Raw genomic sequence first — 19701 nt, 5'->3', positions numbered from 1 at the left:
CACTACAGAAGATAGTTATGTTGCCTAAAATCACAGAATGTGTTCTTGAGTCAAAGGTATGTCATTTAGGACTTAGAAATTTATTCTGGATGATCTGCACAAGTGTTACTCTCTATCTTGATAGATGACTGGGATCTTCAGAGTTTCTAGAATGACTGCTGTTAGTGACAAAATGAAAAGACATGTGTGTATATATGGTCTGCTCCATGTAATCCTGTCACTGTGTCACAGAGTAAGTTGTGGTAAGTCTTTCATGGTCTGGATTAGGCAGCCTCACTCTAGGGTGATAATACTGAATCCAATCTGCTCAACCAAACTCATGTCCTTTCAAATGTAGTATCTCACGCAACCTACTACCCTCTCCCACCCCCCATATCTGCCAGCAAATCTAGCTAGATATTCCTAAAGACTTTAATTGAAGCCCATGTCTTTCTTACTCTTACTGTCATTGCCCTCATCCACACTGCCATGCTTTCATTTTCTATTTAGCACCCTCTTATGGTCTCCCTAGCCAAATCCATTGTCTACCTGGCTGCTAAGAAATCTTCCCAAAATGCCACTTTTGTTATGTGAGGAACTTCTGACATCTCTGCTCCCCAGCAGTGGTAGGCAGCATAATGTCTCCCAAAGGTGTCCACACCAGACATCTGTGACATGTCATATTATGTGACAAAAATAACATCCTTTACATATGTAATTAAGGCTACATATCTGAAAATAGGAACTATATCCTGGACTGTCCTGGTAGGCTCAATCCAATTACATGAGATCTTAAAAACAGAGGACTTTCTCAGGATGGAAAGAGAAGAAATGCAGAAGAAAAAGCCAGAGAGATTCAAAACATGAGAAGGACCTGACTCATCATTATGGGCTCAGAGAGACAGGCAAGATGACAAGGAATGTAGGTGACCTAAAGGAGCTCAGAGAGGCCACCAGCTGACAGCCATCAAGGAAAGAGACCTGAGTCTTATGTCCATAAGAAAATGAGTTCTGCCAACAATGTGAATGAGTTTGGGAACAGATTCTCACCCAAAGCCTCCACCAAGAGCCCAGCCCAGCAAACACCTTGATTTTACTCTTATGAGACCCAGGGCAGAGGAATCAGACATCTGAAGTAGAGCACCATAAGATAATAAGTTTGTGCTGTTTAAAGCAACTAAGTGTGTGATCATTTGTTATGGCAGTAATAGAAGACTATTACGCTAGCTAATCAATCCAAACTCTCTTCCTACTCTGCAAGACATATCAAAGTCTGAACTACTTCACTAATCCCAACTAATTTCCCTCAGCTCACAAACACTGGCTTTTAATTTCTGCCAGGCCAAGCTCAGCTTGGTACACAGAGCTTACATTCTTTGGTGAAGAAAATAAATATCAATATACAAGTGACTAAATAGTATAAATTCAGAGAGTGTGTGATATACACAGAGTTGTGCCGTCCTGATCCTCTGCATAAAGGACTGTCCAGCCATGGGGAAAGGCAGTCAGCAGGCAGCTCCAGCTGTCAACTCTTTCAGGACCCACTTGAGCTGCAGAGAGCCACTTTTCTCAAAACCATACCCTTTCCAAGGAAGTCTGTATCAAGTAACTAAGTGGGGAAGGCGAGCAGCATTTTGGTTCAACACAGGCCACTCTCACAAGCAGTATTCACTCCAGAGTTCCCCACAGGGCTGGCTGAAGCTTTATAAGGCCCACATTGCAGTTCACATTCTTCCTGTGTCCAATCCTGCTCCCTGTTTCCTTTCATTGATTAATTTTTAATAAACAACTTGGACTGCAAACTCTACTTTAGCAGCTGTTTCTGGAGAATTCACGCTGTGATAGAGTAGTAAGTACTCATAAGAAAATTAAGGCAAGTCAAAGATATAGTGTCTGGGATAGCAACTCAGAGAAATGGGATATCATAAAAATGTCATGCTACAAAGATTCAGAAAAGTGATATAAAAACTATTTTAAAAATTATGGCTAAGTTTATATGAAAGTAATACATAATCCAAAATGCAAGAAACAAAGGTGAAACTGAAAATCAAAACAGTAAGAATGTAAGCTGACATGGATGAGGTATGGGAAGCAGTTGGATCTGGAATTAGGACTTGATGGCCAAGGGCTTTGATTTTAGTGCACACACAGGGGCAGGAGAAAAGGACTTAGGGCCATGTGAATCAGAAATTGGAGCTGAGACCTTGCATAAACCTGGGAAACTAAACAACTGCACCCTCGGTAGAAGAGGGACTGGAAACACTAAACCCATCTGTCATTGAAAACTACAAAGAAGCCTGCTCTGATGTTGTTCTGCTATAAGTAGGAGAAAGAAATATACCACTAGAAGCCACATGCCCAACATTGTACTACACACACTTTTGGAATTCCACTTAGGTAGTATAAGAATTTCCAAAATGATAATTCAGATAAATATGTCATAAGCCAAAATATCTCTGAAGAATCAAGCAGCAGCACACCAGTCTGCCCTAGATTCCCTCAAGAAAGAACAATACCAACTGAAGATGAGATCACAGTTATGACACATTACAGTATCCAGGATGAGTGCAAGGCAGACAGAATAGATTATAAACTAAGTATAATTAAAATCAGGCAAGTGATTCTTAAAAAGGCATAAAAACTATAAGAAAATACTAAAATACTGAAAAAAAGGAAACCTGACAGATTTGAAGAAAAAAACACAAATAGAACCCCTAAAAATGAAAATCTTAATCATTGACAGTAAAATTCAATGACTAGGTTAACCAGCAGATCAAACAGAACTGAAGAGAGAATTAGCAAAGTAGAAAATGGAACATTGAACAAATGTTCCCAGATCCCATGAAAGTGTGCCACTCAGAGTGCCCTTCAAGATACTCTGTTGAGGAGAGCATAGTTGCTCAATAGCCCCTCAATAGTTACTCTCAGTTGTACCACTTAGTTCACTTTGAGGTCTATTCTCCAGGGTACAAGAGCCAGTCCATTCCTACTCCATATGAAATTCTTCTAACAGGCAACTTCTGTTCAGCAACTCCCCCATCAAAACCTCTCCAGAACTACATTCAAGTCCAAGTTGTTAGAATCCTCCTTTCCTTCTCTCCTTTCACATTTGTCAGCTGTGCATGATGATCTGATGGCTTTCCCTGTCTATTTTTGCTCTCTCCCTCTTCATCTTCCATTACCTCTAATTAATCTCTTGCATATCTAATCCTGCCTTGACTTTTGTTTCTTCGAAAAGCAAAACTCACACGAAAATAGAATTAAAATAACCAAGCAACATTAGCATTGAATAGAGGAGGAAGTAATCAACATTAGGACATTTAATAGCTCTTTTATTGTATAAAGATGAAGAGTTTGGTTAGACTTTTATTGTGTTAAGAATGCATGTTGAAAATGTAGAGACAAACTCTTAGATTACAAATGGAGTGCATTTTTTCAAATGCAGAAAAGAGGAGCATCATTAATCTAATAGAAGTATAAAAGAAGAAAAAGCAAAGCAAGAGAAGAGCGAGGTAACTAAAAAGCAAAATTTATGATGGTGGAAAAACCCAAGCAAAGTAATCACAATAAAATTCATTGAAACTGAAACTATTATATGAGCTTATTAAGAATAAAGCTACATATGATATATATGATAAAATTATATATCATATATATGATAAAATTAAAAATGCATGAGCTTATTAAAAATCAAGCTATATATTATAACAAGAGAAATACCTAACTTCAAGTTCCCCTCAAATAGAAACTAAAGTTGTGTAGAAAGATTTTCTAAGAATAGATTTCATAAAAGTGAGGTCATACTTTTAAGATCAGAAAAAGAGTTTTAAGGTTTTTTCAAAGAAGTGTTACAGGGAAAAGGAGAAGCATTTCATAATGATAAATGAAATTTACTGGAAATATAATAATGCTGAACCTCTAAGCACCTAACAACACAGCTTGAAAATTCATAAACAAAAATATGAGAAAAAATTTCCAAAATAAATTAAGAAATACATAATTATAATGAGATTATTTGCTATACCTCCCTTAGAAACTTAGAAATCAAGTGAATAAAAGTTATTTAGAATATAGAATATGTGAATATCACAATTAACAAGAGTAATCTAAAATATATATATATATACTATATATATATATAATCTAGCAATGTTAGGGAAAATATATTCTTTTAACTATGCATGGAACATTTACAAAAATTAATCAAATTTAATATCAATGAGCAAAACTCAACAGCAAAGCACTGACATAAATCACAGACCTCATTTCCCAATCATACAAAACTAGACATCAACAACAAAATCACCCCCAAATCCTGTACATTTGAAAATATTTTTTAAAAAGTTACAGAATTTAACAAATGTTAAATAATCTGTGGTTCAAAAATTGAATTGTAATGGAATTTTGAAAATAATTTAGAATTGAACAGCAATTTCTAAAAAAGCACTGTATTTCAGAACTAGTGGGATACGGCTGATGTCATTTGAAAGGAATTCACAACCAACCTTAAATTCAAATATTAAAAGAAAATTGAAAATTAATGAGTTAAGTATCAAATTCAAAAAGTCAGTGTAAAATTTAAAAGGCAAACCCTGAAAAAGTAAAAGCAAAAAAAAAATAATAAAGAAAAGAGAATGAATGGGTAGGATGGAGGTGGGTTTTTTACTTTAGACAGGATGGTAAGAAGGGCCAAAGGAGTGGCCATTTGAAAAGAAATATGCAAAAAGGAAAATTTTAAGATATTAACAAAGTATTTTTTAATAACAACATGCACATTTTGCATCCTGCCCTACCATGGAAAGAGACAGAAACTTGGCTTACCAGTTTCCAGTTCCTAGCAGGTATATATATAGAATGGAAAAATCATGCATGTCTTGGCTCATGAATCCTCCCTCAGGGATAAAGCCATAGATGCAGCAGGTGCTCTGAGAATAGATCCCTTGAGGAGATGATGATGACAGACTGTGTAAAGGGAGTTCATACGCCTGAAATTAGAGAGCCTCTCAGTTCTGTTGCCCTGTTCCCGCATGAGAGCCAGCATCTACACCTTGTGTCCCAGCCTACACAATAATGTACCCCTTGTGGGAAGAAAATTCACCCTGGCCTCCTAACAGCAAGCAGGACTGCCTCTCCTACTTGCAGTTGCACAGGACTTTGGTGCCACTCAGAGGCGTGTGTTCCCAATCCTAAAGCAACTTTTGCTTGTTCCTTTTGCTCTTCAGACCCTGTTGAAAACTCCATCCAGAGTAAGCTAATTACTCAACTTTCTCCTATCACACTGTCCTATCATTGTCACCAATGCAGGCCATCCATTGTCACCCAGACTTTCACCCACAATTGTTCTATAGCTCCACTGATTGGATCCAACCTTCCACACCTGCCAACCTTCAGAAAACCCACTAAGGAACTCCCTATTACATCACCCTACACTATTTCTCTCAATAGTGCCTATCCGGTTATTTTCTTGCTTCTTTATTTTATTGTTTCTTTCATGTCTACCCCCATAAGAATGTAATCTCCATGAAAGCAGGGACCTTTCTTGTCTTGTTCACTACCGTACCCGCTAAAAAGATAAATGAATTTCTCCCATATATCCAGGGAATCTTCTCTCCGTATGAAGACAGGAGGGAAGATCACTAGCATGAATGTCCATTCTTTAGTATAATCCTGCCATTTGAGAGTTTGTGAGACAGAGATAATGTACAGCCCCCTCATGCCCATCTTTCTCTGCCGCATGAGGATTATGCTCCTGCTATGCTGGCCCCATGCCCAGATTCAAAGGACTATACTGCATTGATTTTAGCTGGGGCAAGATGCCAGCCAAGGACCATTTGGGAAGAATTTCCCACAGTAGGCAGAAAGTGACACCTCAGATGCAAGTTTAAACTGCTCTCAGCAGCAAGCGATGCTAAACAGGCTCCATTTGAGACTGCACTGTAGGAGAGCACACCTGAGCATTCTGGAACATGACATCAGCAGCCAAAATTGTTTCTTGTGCAAACCCCAACCCAGGAAAACCTAGGAAATCCACTCACACAGCAAGAAACCTATTGAAACTTGTTAATCACAAACAGCTTGCAGCCCCTAATTAATCCCTGCCTCCTTGAAGGGTTTTTTCTTTGGCATTTACTTATTTCACAGTTGCCTAAAACTTCAACAATAGGCAATACTCAAGTAATCTTACAATGTTTTTGGTTTTTCTGCAAAGGTGTGTGTAGAGCCACAAAATAAAATGGCAGTTGAGAAAAGATGGCCAAAGAATGGAAAATGTTATCTTAATCAACCAATAATTTTTCTGCCAAATATTCATACTGTGGCAGAAGATTACTTCTAACATGTACTAAGTAATTTGGTAGAAATTGCTGAAGACTAAATTTTAACAGGTAAAACTGTTATAATCCTGACCAATTCAGCTAACTTTTATTGAGCACCACAAAGCCAGTCAGAATGAAGTCTAACTGGCTACCCCCTAGGATTTCTGAACCACCTTCAATTTTGCATCTTATAGCAAGAAGTATCTTCCAAGACTAAGTGTCCATGCTTGTCATTTTTATAGAATCTTTTATTGACTCCTGCTAATTTTTATAACTCTTATTTCCTCAATAAAATATAAGCTCCCTAAGCATAAGGATGGTGCCTTGTGTTCCTATTATGTACCTAGGGCTTAGCCCATGGGCTGGGATAGAATGGGTGCTACATAAGTGCATTCAGTTAAAGAGATGTATGGATATCGCTTTGAAGATGGCTAGATGGACGAAAGAGTGATGAATGAACCAGAGAAAGCATTATAGCTTACTCCTTAGGTACCCTGCATCACAGTCCCTTCTGATTTTAGGACAGCTGCAGTGGACAGTATGTGAAAACCTCAGACTAAACCCTCTCACTGCATTCCACATCCAACATCATCTGCATGTCTTTCTGCTGTCTGCTCAGGGCCTTCTCTGACATGGAAGGTGCCCATCCAGCCCAAGCATAGGCACATTCCAGTCCGAAGTGCAGGGGAGTTAATACCCTGGGGATGTCCTCAACCAATGAGGTGTGAGAACCAGTGGATGCATGCCCCAGCCTCCCACCCTCAGGGAGACAAGTCTCAGAGGCATTCTGCACGAGTCTCATCAAGTCTCAGCAGTATCAAGCCCCTGTTGCCTATGGCAATGCTTTCAGTCTTTATGTTGGCTTTCTCCCCCTCACTCCTTCACTGTCTGTTTCCTGAGATGACCTCCCAAATAAACTACCTGCACCCAAGTCCTTGACTTGGGCTTTGCTTTCATGGAAACCCAAAGAAAGTGTCATAATGAATCTAATGTCTGACTCTCAACCTGAGAAAGATCTACAAGGACATAAATGATCTAAGATGTGACAGCCTCAGAGAACATGGGGGAGAACATATACCACAAACGCTCCACCATTAACAAAATAATGAAAAACAAAGCGCTAAACACAATCCCTAGGCCACAGCAAATGCCTGGTAAACTGCTCTTCTCTTTCCTAGTTACTTCCCATTCTCTGTGCATTGCTTCCTCTGTAAGTTGTGGGGGAACCCCGTCAACTTCAGCCTCTAAACTACTCCCACCTCCTTCGGTGTAAAGGTCTCAGAAGGTTTCTTACCCTAAAAACTAAGACCCTTAGTGAATAACTATATTTACACAGAGATCAAGAGAAGTAGTGATCAACAAAAGTTTAACAGCTGATTTTTAGGGTAAAAATACAAGTTACACTCAAGTGTTGGTATTTAGATCTTCCACTTTTACAGACAATATTGCTTGATTCATATTATTGGATGACTAAATAAGTAAAATTGAGAGCCATATTACAAGTACCAGAGGATAATCTGTGCCGTAGGCCATTCCTATCTATACAAAGCTTGGTTGTTTGATCCATAAAGTTAAAAGTAGATGTGGTTCCCAAGATAAGCACATATAGACAAGACTTATAAAGCTGAATTTGCAAAAATTAATGTAGACATTCTAACATCTCTGGATTACGTTTTCATTTTTGTGATTTTACCCAAAGATGTGAAATATCTTAGGGTTTCAAGCACTGTGAGTAACCAGGTTAAGAGGTTTTGGGGACAGAGTGACCTCAAATCAAATCACATAGCTTTTTCATCTAAAGGCAAGGCTTAACCTTATTCCCTGATGAACATTATTGCCCTTTTGAAATGCCAACACTACATTCCATAAAATATGGAAAATACTATAATTGGACTGTCTCTTCACCACAGAGTTAGAAAATCCTTATTTAAGCATCCAAGCTTAAAGTGAGCAAACATCACAGATCCTGAAAACACATCGTGTCTTAGGAAAGAAATCACAGCACGTGCACAACTCTGATAACACATTTGCAATTCTCAAGTACTTTTTCAAACACCTTGTTTCTGCAAAGAGAAAAATCATTCCAAGTCTAGGAATTAGTGGTGAGTGAAATTGGCAACATTGGAATTCTTCACATGTCTAATCTTAACACTATGTTTGAAACAAATTAAACTTAAAACAGAAGCCCTAAATATATCTTGGGCAGAATTTATCTACACTGGTGGCAAAAAGGAATTGCAGACCCACAACTGCCTCTATCAATACACTCAAAGCTCCCAATAGGCATACCAGTAGTTAATGACATAGGCTTGCTATGCAAATGCAGCTTTAAGGGAAGCCACATATCTTCATCATAATCAAAGTCATCCCTGATAAGCATGGGTTAAAACCACTGGGCTTCCCATGCAAATGTAACTTCAAAAACCAACTCTAGCCCTTTCTTCCAATCAGATTATTATCTTAAGTCTGCTTTTATAGACACTGTTGGCCCACTATCATTTCTCACTTTGTTTTCTAAATAACGTAAGTGAGCTGAAAAGTATACGAATCCTACTCAGCCAATGATATATTTTGTGATATTGTATTCAGTACTTTATTTTCTATTATTATTACAACAAATTCTTCAAGAAGTTCTTTCAACCTTTTCAGAACATTTGTTTTAATTAAAATATAGAAAGAATTCTATTGTCAAAATTAACAACTTAATAGCATCAGGTTTGATGTAGGATTCAAAACAATTTTGTCAAGTGAACTTTCCCATCAGTCAAAAATATGCTCTAATCAATTCCAGGATGCATATTTTTGAAACTTCAGCACTGATTTTCCTATTCAGCAAGGACATAAAAGAGAATAAAATAAACTGAAGATTTCCCACTGTGTTGGGTGCCCTCCCAGTGCAACACCCAGGGAGAATTAAACTTTGTTTCTGTCCCCTCATTTACAAATGAGTAGCCCAGGGTTCAGAGCTGTTTCATAGCTTGCTCAAGATCACATTGACAAAGGCAAGAGAGGTTGGAAATCACTTGCTAATACTTGCTGCTGCTGATACAGAAGAGAATTAATTGGATCTCTCTCTCTCTCTCTCTCTCTCTCTCTCTCTCTCTCTCTCCCTCTCCCTCTCCCTCTCCCTCTCCCTCTCCCTCTCCTCTCCCTCTCCCACACCTCCTTCTCGCTTGGGAATTCTAGGAGGAGGATGTTGGGATGCTGTGACTAGTATGTACTACATCTTGTCAGAAGATGCTCAGGGAGTTTACCAGAAAACTTCCCTGGAAACCAGGAGCTAGAGGTTATTCAAACTAATAAGAAATAAGATCATTGCTCAAATGAGGAATAGCAAGATCTAGGAGTGACACAAAGAATTTATATAACCTTTGGCAGAAAATGAGCATTCAGCTAAGAACAGGAACAGAGGGTCTGTGTGTGGACAACAGTAGAGTGGGAGTTAGAAGCCACGTCTTGCCAGATGCTTGTTTAGTTCAAGCCTGTCAGTGAGTTTCAAACAATCAATTAGGGAAGAAGAGAAGTGAAACAACTTTTCTCTAAATTCTTCAGTAATCAACACTTAGCACAAATCATAATGCAGAGGCTAAAGTGAAATCTGGGTTTGAAAAATAAAAATAAGCTTAGTTACCCTGACGGTTGCCAGCTGACTTTGCCACAAAGCCATGAAGGTATGTAGCCTGAGAAGACTTCTGACTCTTGCTCACAGCTGCTCCAAGCATCAAATTTTCAGGGTACCTGGGTGGCTCAGTCAGTTGGGCATCCGACTTTGGCTCAGGTCATGATCTCACAGTTCATGGGTTTGTGCCCCACGTTGGGCTCTGCCCTGACAGCCCAGAACCTGGAGCCTGCTTCAGATTCTGTGTCTCCCTGTCTCCCTGCTCCTCCGCTGCTCGCTCACTCCCTTTCTCTCTCTCTCAAAAATAAAACATTAAAAAAAAAAAGAATCAAATTTTCATTAACAATCAATGGCAACAATCACAGCCAGGGGTCACCTCTCTTGAAGGTCACAAGGAATGTGATGGGTGCTGTGAGCAAGAGTCAGAAGTCTTCTCAGGCTACATACCTTCATGGCTTCGTGGCAAAGTCAGAGCCAACTAAGGGCAAAGGAATGGTACCAGGAAAGGAATGTTTCTGTCCTGTTTCTGCATGCTTTGGGAGTCTCCCCACTTGAGTGAAATTAATTAAGTGGTTTGAGGACATGATTAAATGAAACAAAGGTTTCTTCCTGGGGTCAGTGGGTACAGTGAGTGCATAAACTGCAAAATCCTCATTCCTCAAGGCTAAAATACTAACAAAAAGGAACAAAACATGGCACACATCCATTGTGAAGAAGGGCACAGCGAGCCGAGGTTTGCTGTAAACACGCTGCCTCTCAGAGGTCGATATTCCTCAGCCTCTTCGGCCTTGCCAGTCGTTTCACCCAGGAGTTTAATTTTAGCTCTGTATTAATTATACATTACAATTACACATAGACATGGGCACGCACACACTCCATAATGATGATGCCACTATCGTGGACTCACTCTGGAACTTATTCAGGTCACCTCAGCCCCTATGGGATCCGAGGTTGTTTGCCTTCTAGTACCTCACACTCAGTTTTCTCTGGAGTTGCCTGCCCAGAAACAAGCTTCTTCTTCCAAAATGGAAACTGCCAATGCTTTCCAGTGGGAAAGGATTACAGATCTCTATGTCAGATGCCATGCAGGGACAAAAAAAAAAGTGTATATGGCGATAAAATCAAAATGTTCTGACAATCCCTCTTAGGCAAGTGTGGCTTGATGTGCTTGGGAGACCATATATGTGGTCATGCCTCACAAAGGCAATCCGATTCAGAAATGTGGTTTTTAGGTTGCACAGGAAATGGATATTGAAGGCTTTTCCTGTCGTCGCTGCAGTTTTGGTGATTGCAGTTTGGGCTGGGGAACAAAGGCTCAGCAGAAATATCTCTGCACTTCCCCCAAGCCCAGCTGCTTGCCCTTGACATCTTGAAACTGGCACTTCAGTGAGCTCCTAGCCTCTGAGAGCAGTGCATGAAATGTAAGACCAGAAGCATCTATTTATGAAGCTTGGTCACTAAATTAATCTTTCCCTATGGCCAGCTATGGAGTGGAGTTAATGAGGATGAAGCAGAAGCTGAGCTGGGACCTATTTAGCCACGGGCTGTACCTCAAGGCCTCCTTCCCTGGCGAAAGAATCAGGACAGCTCCCTCCTGACATCAAAAGGGCATGAAGCAGACCCACAGGCAGAGAACTCAGGCACCTTTTACTCCCCAAACCCTCTCTTTATCTATTATTGAAAGCCTGGCCATGTGGTGGCTCCCACACAATGCATGCCTCCCAGGACTACAACCTTCCCACAAAAGTTGGACTTCTTCATTCGTAAATCGGTCAGATATTCATTGCGCCCCTCCCATGTCTGAGCACTGTGCCATGTGCTGAAGACACAGCAGTGAACAAGGCAAAGTCCCTTCCCTTAGAGACCTCACAGTGCAGTGGGAGTAACTGTCAAGGACCCAAAGAAATTCACACACGCTTTCAGGTCATGCTAATACCTTCATGGTGGCTATGGCATGGATGAATAGCAACCCCAGGAAGGGTGGTAAGGGAAAGCTTCTTTCAGGAAGTGTCATTTCAGCTGAGCCCTGCCCAGCCCCTCCCTCTAAAGAACACGGAGGAGGAAAAGGGACCAGAGTTATATAATCTCTGCTTTGGTAAATGCTCTTGCATTTTTTTCTCCCTTATAACCTAAGGTGGGATATCTATTAGTGGGGGCCATGGCTGTGGACTGGATTCAACTTGTTTAGCCACTCAAACCCCAGGGAGGCCACAGTTTATACAGAGAGACAGATGCAGGTCCAAATTCCCATCACCCAATGTCTGTGTAACACTAAGCATGTTATTGAACTTCTGTGAGCCTCCGTTTTCTCATGGGAAGAGTGGGTTGATAAAGGGAGGAATTAAATTATAAAGCAGGCAAAACACTTCTGGCATAGTTCCTGGCTCACAGTAGTGCTCAAGGAGTCTTCATTGGAGGTGATAATTTCATATCTAATTATGATAATTAGGTATCAAATTAAGCCCTTTGTCAACTTAAAAAAATGTATTCTCACAATAAAACGGATATTATTGTTATCACCATTTTAAAGATGAGGAAACAGAAGCCAAGAGGGCTTAAGTAAATTGCTCTATTTGTAAAGCTGGTCAGTGGCAGAGCCAGTGCTCACCCCTGGTCTGGCTCCAGAACCAACAATTAACTCACTTCCCTAGCACAGCATAGGCATGAAGAGAGTTCTAACCCCAAACCATGTCCTACTTCCTCCAGGTGGAATTAGAAGCCATCCACCTTAATATCCCATGGTCATCTCGGCTTCTTTTGAGAGGACCCCAGAGGAAAAGGGGTTCTATTCCATTCTGACCTTTTCTTTCTGGTTTCTTCTCAACTAACATGGCACAAAACTGAACGATCTTTTGGTTAACGGTATTTATTAAGAAAATAGGCTGGAGTGAGCACGGCTAGGTCAGTCTGTACAGTGAGTGGTTTATCACGCACAAACACACTGTGACAGATTGGGTCCGGTGGAAGACACAGCCTGTGAGCAGCATACTACTTTACCACTTATCTCCAAAAGAAAGCTGTCTCTGTAAGGATGATGAAAACTTTGCCTGACAAACCAACAAAGTGCAAAGCAGCAAAAGTTCGATGAGACTAGCCATGAAAAAATATCCTTCCATCATTCTGTATCCCATTGAGAATTTACAATGAATTAGACAGCTGGCTACATACAAACAAAAGGGGAAACAGACTAAGAATTAGTTATTTTAATAATAACAATAACTACGGGATCGGTATTCTAGGAGAGTTGTAGGAACACCAAGAAAGATATATGAAAAAATATTTTAAAAATTATAAGATTTTTCATTTGATCCACAAGTGCATTATCATATTCCCAGCACTATTATAAACACTGGGAAACAAAACAAATAAAAATACGTACCATCAAAACAGTAATAATAATAACCACTAATATCTACCATAGTAAAACTTACCTTATTTGTATAATTGTTAAATATTATGGAAATACTAGTAATTTTTATTTCCTTAACTTTGAGGTTAACTCCTATTCAAATGCAAATATCTGACAGTGTGTACCTTTATTTGGTTACCTGTCAAGTAAACCTTCCCCATTCACCAATTTCCTGAGCGTTTATTTTGTTAAAAGAAGGGGGAACTAAAAAGGACCATGTAATTTGAAGTCAGTGGGAGTCTGTGCCAGGTGAGTTTGTGGCGTGGGGGCAGGAAGGAGGAGAATGGTGCCTCTCACAATTTTGCCTACCAAAAACACTGGCAACACAAAAGTAATTTAACTATTATTCTAAGTAAACCACCTGCTACTGCTTTCAAAAACGAAAAAAAAAATCACATAACACATTTCAAAGTCAGAAACACTGTGTATGGTCTGAATTACTATTCCTTCCATTAGCATGGATAATCAAGAGTTTACTGTGTGTGTTCAATCAAAGCTAGCCCCAAGCGAGTCCTAAAATATAGCAATTATATGGTTTCCTCCCACTCCTGCCCCGCATAATGGATCCTGAAGGAGAAACGGTGTTCAAATAGGCTGAAGCATAATTCTTAGTGCGTGGGTAAATCTGAAAGAGTGCAGCATTTTAAAATAGGTAAGAGAAAAGAGCATGGGTGTGTCCTTCCCTGAAACACCATGAGTATATTCCCTTTTGGAGGAAAGAAGATGAGGCCAGAGGGACAAAATGGGATCTGATTGGTTGGTTACTCTTTACTTCCAAAAGAAGATTCCAGGGATTGAGACCATAGGCCAATCCAAAACAGCAATTAGCCAAAAGAAGAGAAGACAAGGCGGTTGGGGGGTGGGGGGCACGGAGAGGCAGCCAGTCTCCGGGGATTGTCAGATCTCTGTGATAAGGAATGGCACCATAATGCTTGCATTTTCAGAAGTGGCCCTCCTCTTATCCTAGTTTCAAAAGAAGCCCCCTCTATTCACCTTCTCATTAAAACAGCCTCTCCAGAAAAAATGCTGAGACCACACAAAGCAGGACATTCATCACTAGGGCAACCCGTGTACTCAATGAAAGCTGGCAAGCACAAAGGGCTCACTTAAGGCTTTGCAGGGAATCTGGTTCTCTTTGCCTCAGACCATATTTCAGATTTAACACTGGACTCTGGAAGCAAATTCTATTTTTTGTTTTTTTGTACTAAGGGTACTTACGAAGAATGAAATCATTCTTTAAATTTTATTTTATTATTGAAAGTAGGCAACCTCTTGGGTAGTATTCAGCACCAAATTTTTATTTACCAAGGCACTACCACCAGCTACATTCCAACCCATTTATACCATATAAATACAATGTGGTTAATTGTCTCCCAGGATGCCCTGGATACTAAATTTGCAAGGGCCATTCAGATATCCTTCCCAGCTTTGCCCCTACCTGCTCCCCCCTCCATACTCCCCCAACTGCCTTTCACCCATCTTCCCTGTCAAAGACCACACACACACACACACACACACACACACACACACACACACACACCCCTCCTCAGGGCCAGCAAAAGCCTACCCAGCTATATAGCTCAAGTGTAATGTGTAAATTGATGCCAGAATCTGGCTACAGCACTATTCACATATATAATAGAATTTACTGCAAGTCATTTTTCTCTTAGATATTATTCTTAAGGACTTTGAGATATTAAAGTTACAAACAAAAACCCTCCATTCTGTGGAGGCAGGGGGGTAGCCTGTCTTACAGCAAAACCATTACAAACTAACTTTCAGTTAGGGTACTTACCTGATCAACCTTGCTTTATTCCTGGGGATCCTTTTATCTCTTTCTTTACCTGGAGATGGAATAAAACCACTACATGTGGCCAGAATAATAATAATGTATCTCAGCTTTATTTTAATTTGCTGTTGACAAAGCTTTTTCTCAGTCACTTTTCAGAAAAATAACATCTCCTGAGAAATCATCTTTAGCATATTAGAATCTCAAGCAGAAGTTCCATTGTGGACACCTGGGGCAATTTTCTCAGATATAGGACAGAATTCAGCTGGAGTGTGAAATTGGATCTGTTTGGATTTTTTTTTTTTTTTGGTCTTTTTCATGTATTCTGAAGAGTGGGATGAATTGGCTTTACACTCCTGTTTCATAAACTATTCTTTCATTTTGTTTTAAATCTACACAAAACACCTAAGAAAGAAACTTAAAAAGAAACTCAGCAAAAATACTCTTTCACATTTGCTAACAAAGAATTTGAGAGATCAGGAAAATAAGCAGATAGAGTTAATAATAATCAAAAAGTATCAAGTTCTGAATCAGGTACCAGGGATTCCAAGATTAGTAAAACACAAAATTCTACTCTATGTTCACTCTAGGTAAAAATAAAGAGGACAGAGTATTTATCCATCTGGAAAGGGAAGTTAAGCATCTCAGAATAGGTAATACCTTGTGGCTACCCACCTAAACAAGAGCTATTTGAGGTCCTCGTGAATTTTCAAGAGTCTAAAAGAAGTCCTGAGATCAAAACGTTTGAAATCTGCTATTCTAGCAGACTGAGTAGGAAGTGAAGAAACAGAGACAGAGAGTAAAAACAATGCTTTCAGGAAGCTTGGCTATGAAAAAGAAAGAGATAGTATGTTATTTAATTTAGAAGGGAAATTTGGGCTCTAAAGGGGTGTGTGTGTGTGTGTGTGTGTGTGTGTGTGTGTGCGTGTGTGTGTGTGTGGGTGTGCGTGTGTGTGTGTGTGTGTATGCTCATGCATGCATGCATAGTTTAAGATAAATGGGATTGAAACTTGAGCATGTCTAAATACTAAGATTAAGGGTCTATTAAAGAGAGAGATTTATAGATGGGCGATGGGGTAGAAAGAATAAAATCCCTTAGAAGAAACAGAGGAATTAGTCTTTGGAGAAGGGACAGCTCAGTTCTTTTAAAAGGAGAAAATTAAGAAAGGATTGATTCTGATGTTGAGAAAATTTTAGAGTTTGTGGCAGTAACTTGAGGAAGAGCTCATCTTATGGCTGTTGTATGCTGTATGAATTAGGAGGTAAGGTTATGTGCTGAGGAGGAATAAAAGGTTTGGGAGCCAGAAGAGTGGGACATTGTAGAATATTTGAAAGTATTCCTATGGTGAATGCTAGGGACGTGACTGTGGAAACCAGATAGGATTGCCAGGAAGAACTGAAAATCCTGCTGACTAAAGTTGATAACCATAAACTAAAAGAAGACCAAATCACTAAATTAATTTTTCATTTTATTGTGGAATAAAATATATATACAGAAAAGTATATAAAATATTTACTTATAGTTAAATAAATATTTCTGAAGTTGGTCAATACTTTTACCCTCCTACCAGATAGCAAAAGACCATAGAATGCTTTCACTGAATGTACTCATTCTGCTTATGTCATTATTAACATGTATTTTCATCACTGTGTTTTAACTTCATAATACATTATTGTTATTTTATGTAATAAGTGTTCTTTTATATTTACCCAAGTATTTACCACTTTCTTTACTCTCTATTCCTTCTTCCATTTTAGGCCTTTCATCCGAGCTCATCCTCCTTTAAAATTTCCTTCAGTGATAGTACACTGGTACAAACACTCCCTGTTTTTCTTGTCCGAAAATGTGATCTTATTGTACTTATATTTTTAAAGGTTTTTCTAAGGGTTTATAACTCTAACTTGGCAGGTATTTTCTTTCAGCAATTAGGAGATATCATTCCACTGACTTTTGGCTTTCATAGATAGTACTGAGAAGTCAGCAATCAGCCTAACTGCTGCTCCTTTCAAAGTAATCAGACATTTATCTCTGACTCCTTTAAAAAAAAATTTTTTTGTCCTCTGGTGTTCTGAAGTTTTAATGTAAAGTATCTAAGCATGCAGTTCATATTTATACCACTTAATATTTGATTTTCCTTTGTTTTTTTAAATTCAGGTAAAGGTGGTAAATAACATAAGTTTCAGGTGCACAAAATTATAATTCAACATTTGTTGAACATACGCTACCACCAAAAGTCTAGTTATCATCCATTACCATACAATTGAACCCCCTCATGCATTTTGCCCACCACCCTTGATTGGTTTTTGAATTTTTGGATTGGTATATTTCATCAGTTCTGTAAAATTCACAGTCATCATTTCTTTAAATTGCCTCTGTCCTTATTTTCTCTCTCAAATGTACATTATACCTTCCCCTGTGACCTTGAATATCTCCTTTCTATATTTTTCTCTTCATGATTTATTCTGTATATTTTCTTCTCATATATATTTCCATTCATCTTCCCATTAATTCTGTGAATAATTTGCTGTTAAATCCAGATGCTGAGTTTAATTTAGGCTATCTTTTGTTTTTCATTTCTAGAAGTTTTACTCTTTTTCACTCTGTTATATCAAGTTTTAGAGTTTCTTGTGTTTACCATTATTTTGTTAAAGAGAATAAGGATAAGTATTTATGATTTGTGTCCACTGATTCCAATTTGTAGAGTTTTTGTAGACTCTTCTTCTGTTGTTCCTAATGTTTCCTCCTCATAATATTCTGTTGCCTTGTATATTTGATTTTATTTATGACTATAAGCTTTTCACTTTGAAAAATATTTACAGGGATTCCTTGAAGCTTAATACCAAGCTACCTACCACCAAAGAGGATCTGAATTTACTTCTGCCTGGAACCAAGGACACTGCAAGTCTAAAGCCACCTTAAAACAAATTTTTGTCTTGAGGTTTCCCTAAACCCCTCAGAATATGTGGTTAGTCTGCAAATCTATACAAAGTGTGGTCTATGGCCATAACTTTTCAAAAATTGTTTTCCTTTCCTTTTTTAATTGTTTTATTGTTTTTTTTAATGTTTATTTATTTTTGAGAGAGAGCATGAGCATGGGAGGGGCAAAGAGAGGCAGGGACAGACCCGTAGTGGGCTCTGCACTGACAGTAAAGAGCTGGATGGGGGGCTGGAACTCCCAAACCATGAGATCATGACCTGAGCTGAAGTTGGACACTTAACTGACTGAGCCACCCAAGCACTCCTCCTTTTTTCTCTTCTATGTGTGGTTTCAAGGCAACATTTCCTGCAGTTTCTTTCTGATTCATCCTTTCTAGCCTTTTGTGATTATGGCTTAATGTTTAGAGTCTCTTATTAGATTCCCCATTTGCATTGGCCTTGGGCCTTCGATAATAATCTCTTAGTTATGAGGCCACCAAAAACAAAGTGCTATTTTCCCAACATTACAATGCCTCCTGGGCCAAGTGACTTCAGTGTTCAGCTTACCTCTTTGAATTTCCAGTTTTCCGTAAGTTTTGGTCTGGTAATTGCTTAATATCTTTTAAAATTCTGCAGGGTTTTGAAAGAGATGTTTTTAATATTATACCTGGCATTTTTAGTCATTTTCAACAGGAGAAATTTGTCCAAGTAATCTAGTCAATCATTACCAAAGTGGAAGTCATGATATTTCTTCAAGAACACTCATCAACCCAAGTATGCAGGTAGAGAAAATGGACGTTTTGTTTCATCTAGGACTGGGGTCTTACCAAGCAAGAATAGAAAGAGGATGCGGTGGGGCACCTGGATGGCTCAGTCGGTTAAGCATCCAACTTTGGCTCAGGTCATAATCTCACAGTTTGTGAGACCCACATCAGGCTCTGTACTGACAGCTCTGGGCCTGGAGCCTACTTCGGGTTCTGTGTCGCCCTCTTTCTCTGCCCCTCCCCCATCATGCTCTCACGTGCTCGCTCTCTCTCTCTCTCTCTCTCAAAAATAAATAAACATTAAAAAAAAAGAAAGAAGATGTGCTAAGTCAGCTTAGGGAATTAGTCAAGAATGCTTAAAGATTTTAATTATAATATATGAGCTGGATGAGGAGAGAAGAGAATTAAAAATAGAGGAAATGTTTGAAACACTAAAAGCAGATGACAAGGAGAATAGAAATCTCAGTGAGGTCAAAGAATTAATACATTAGGAACAACTTAGTGAGTGACCCAAACAGGAAATTATAAAAAGAGGAATGTCTAGGTATATGATTTCCAGGATGGAGAAGTTTATTACGACTATGGCAGTAGGCTGTGAAGTACAGTGGTTGAGAAAGTTATTTTCAACATGAAGAAGTAAAAAACTCTCAGAAGATTTTGAAGTCAGCCCAGATGAGGTCAGAACTAGAAACGGAACAAAAGACCATGAGACCCAGAGTCTTCAGTGAGTGAATGGAAATGATTATTACAAGGGTAGATTCAGGAACAAGGGGTAAGAGAAGATGGGATGCCAGATTTCATTTGTCTCCTGACATCAGGGGAAATTTCATGAAGAGAAAGGAGTAATCACCTGAAATAACTTAAAAAAATAAAGTGATAAAAATTTATATTCACTTCTGAGGAATGTCAG

The sequence above is a fragment of the Prionailurus viverrinus genome, chromosome A1 (genome assembly GCF_022837055.1).
Source record: "Prionailurus viverrinus isolate Anna chromosome A1, UM_Priviv_1.0, whole genome shotgun sequence".
NCBI classification, from domain to species: Eukaryota; Metazoa; Chordata; class Mammalia; order Carnivora; family Felidae; genus Prionailurus; species Prionailurus viverrinus.
The sequence above is the reverse complement of the archived record's forward strand: the minus strand, read 5'-3'. Positions refer to the sequence as shown.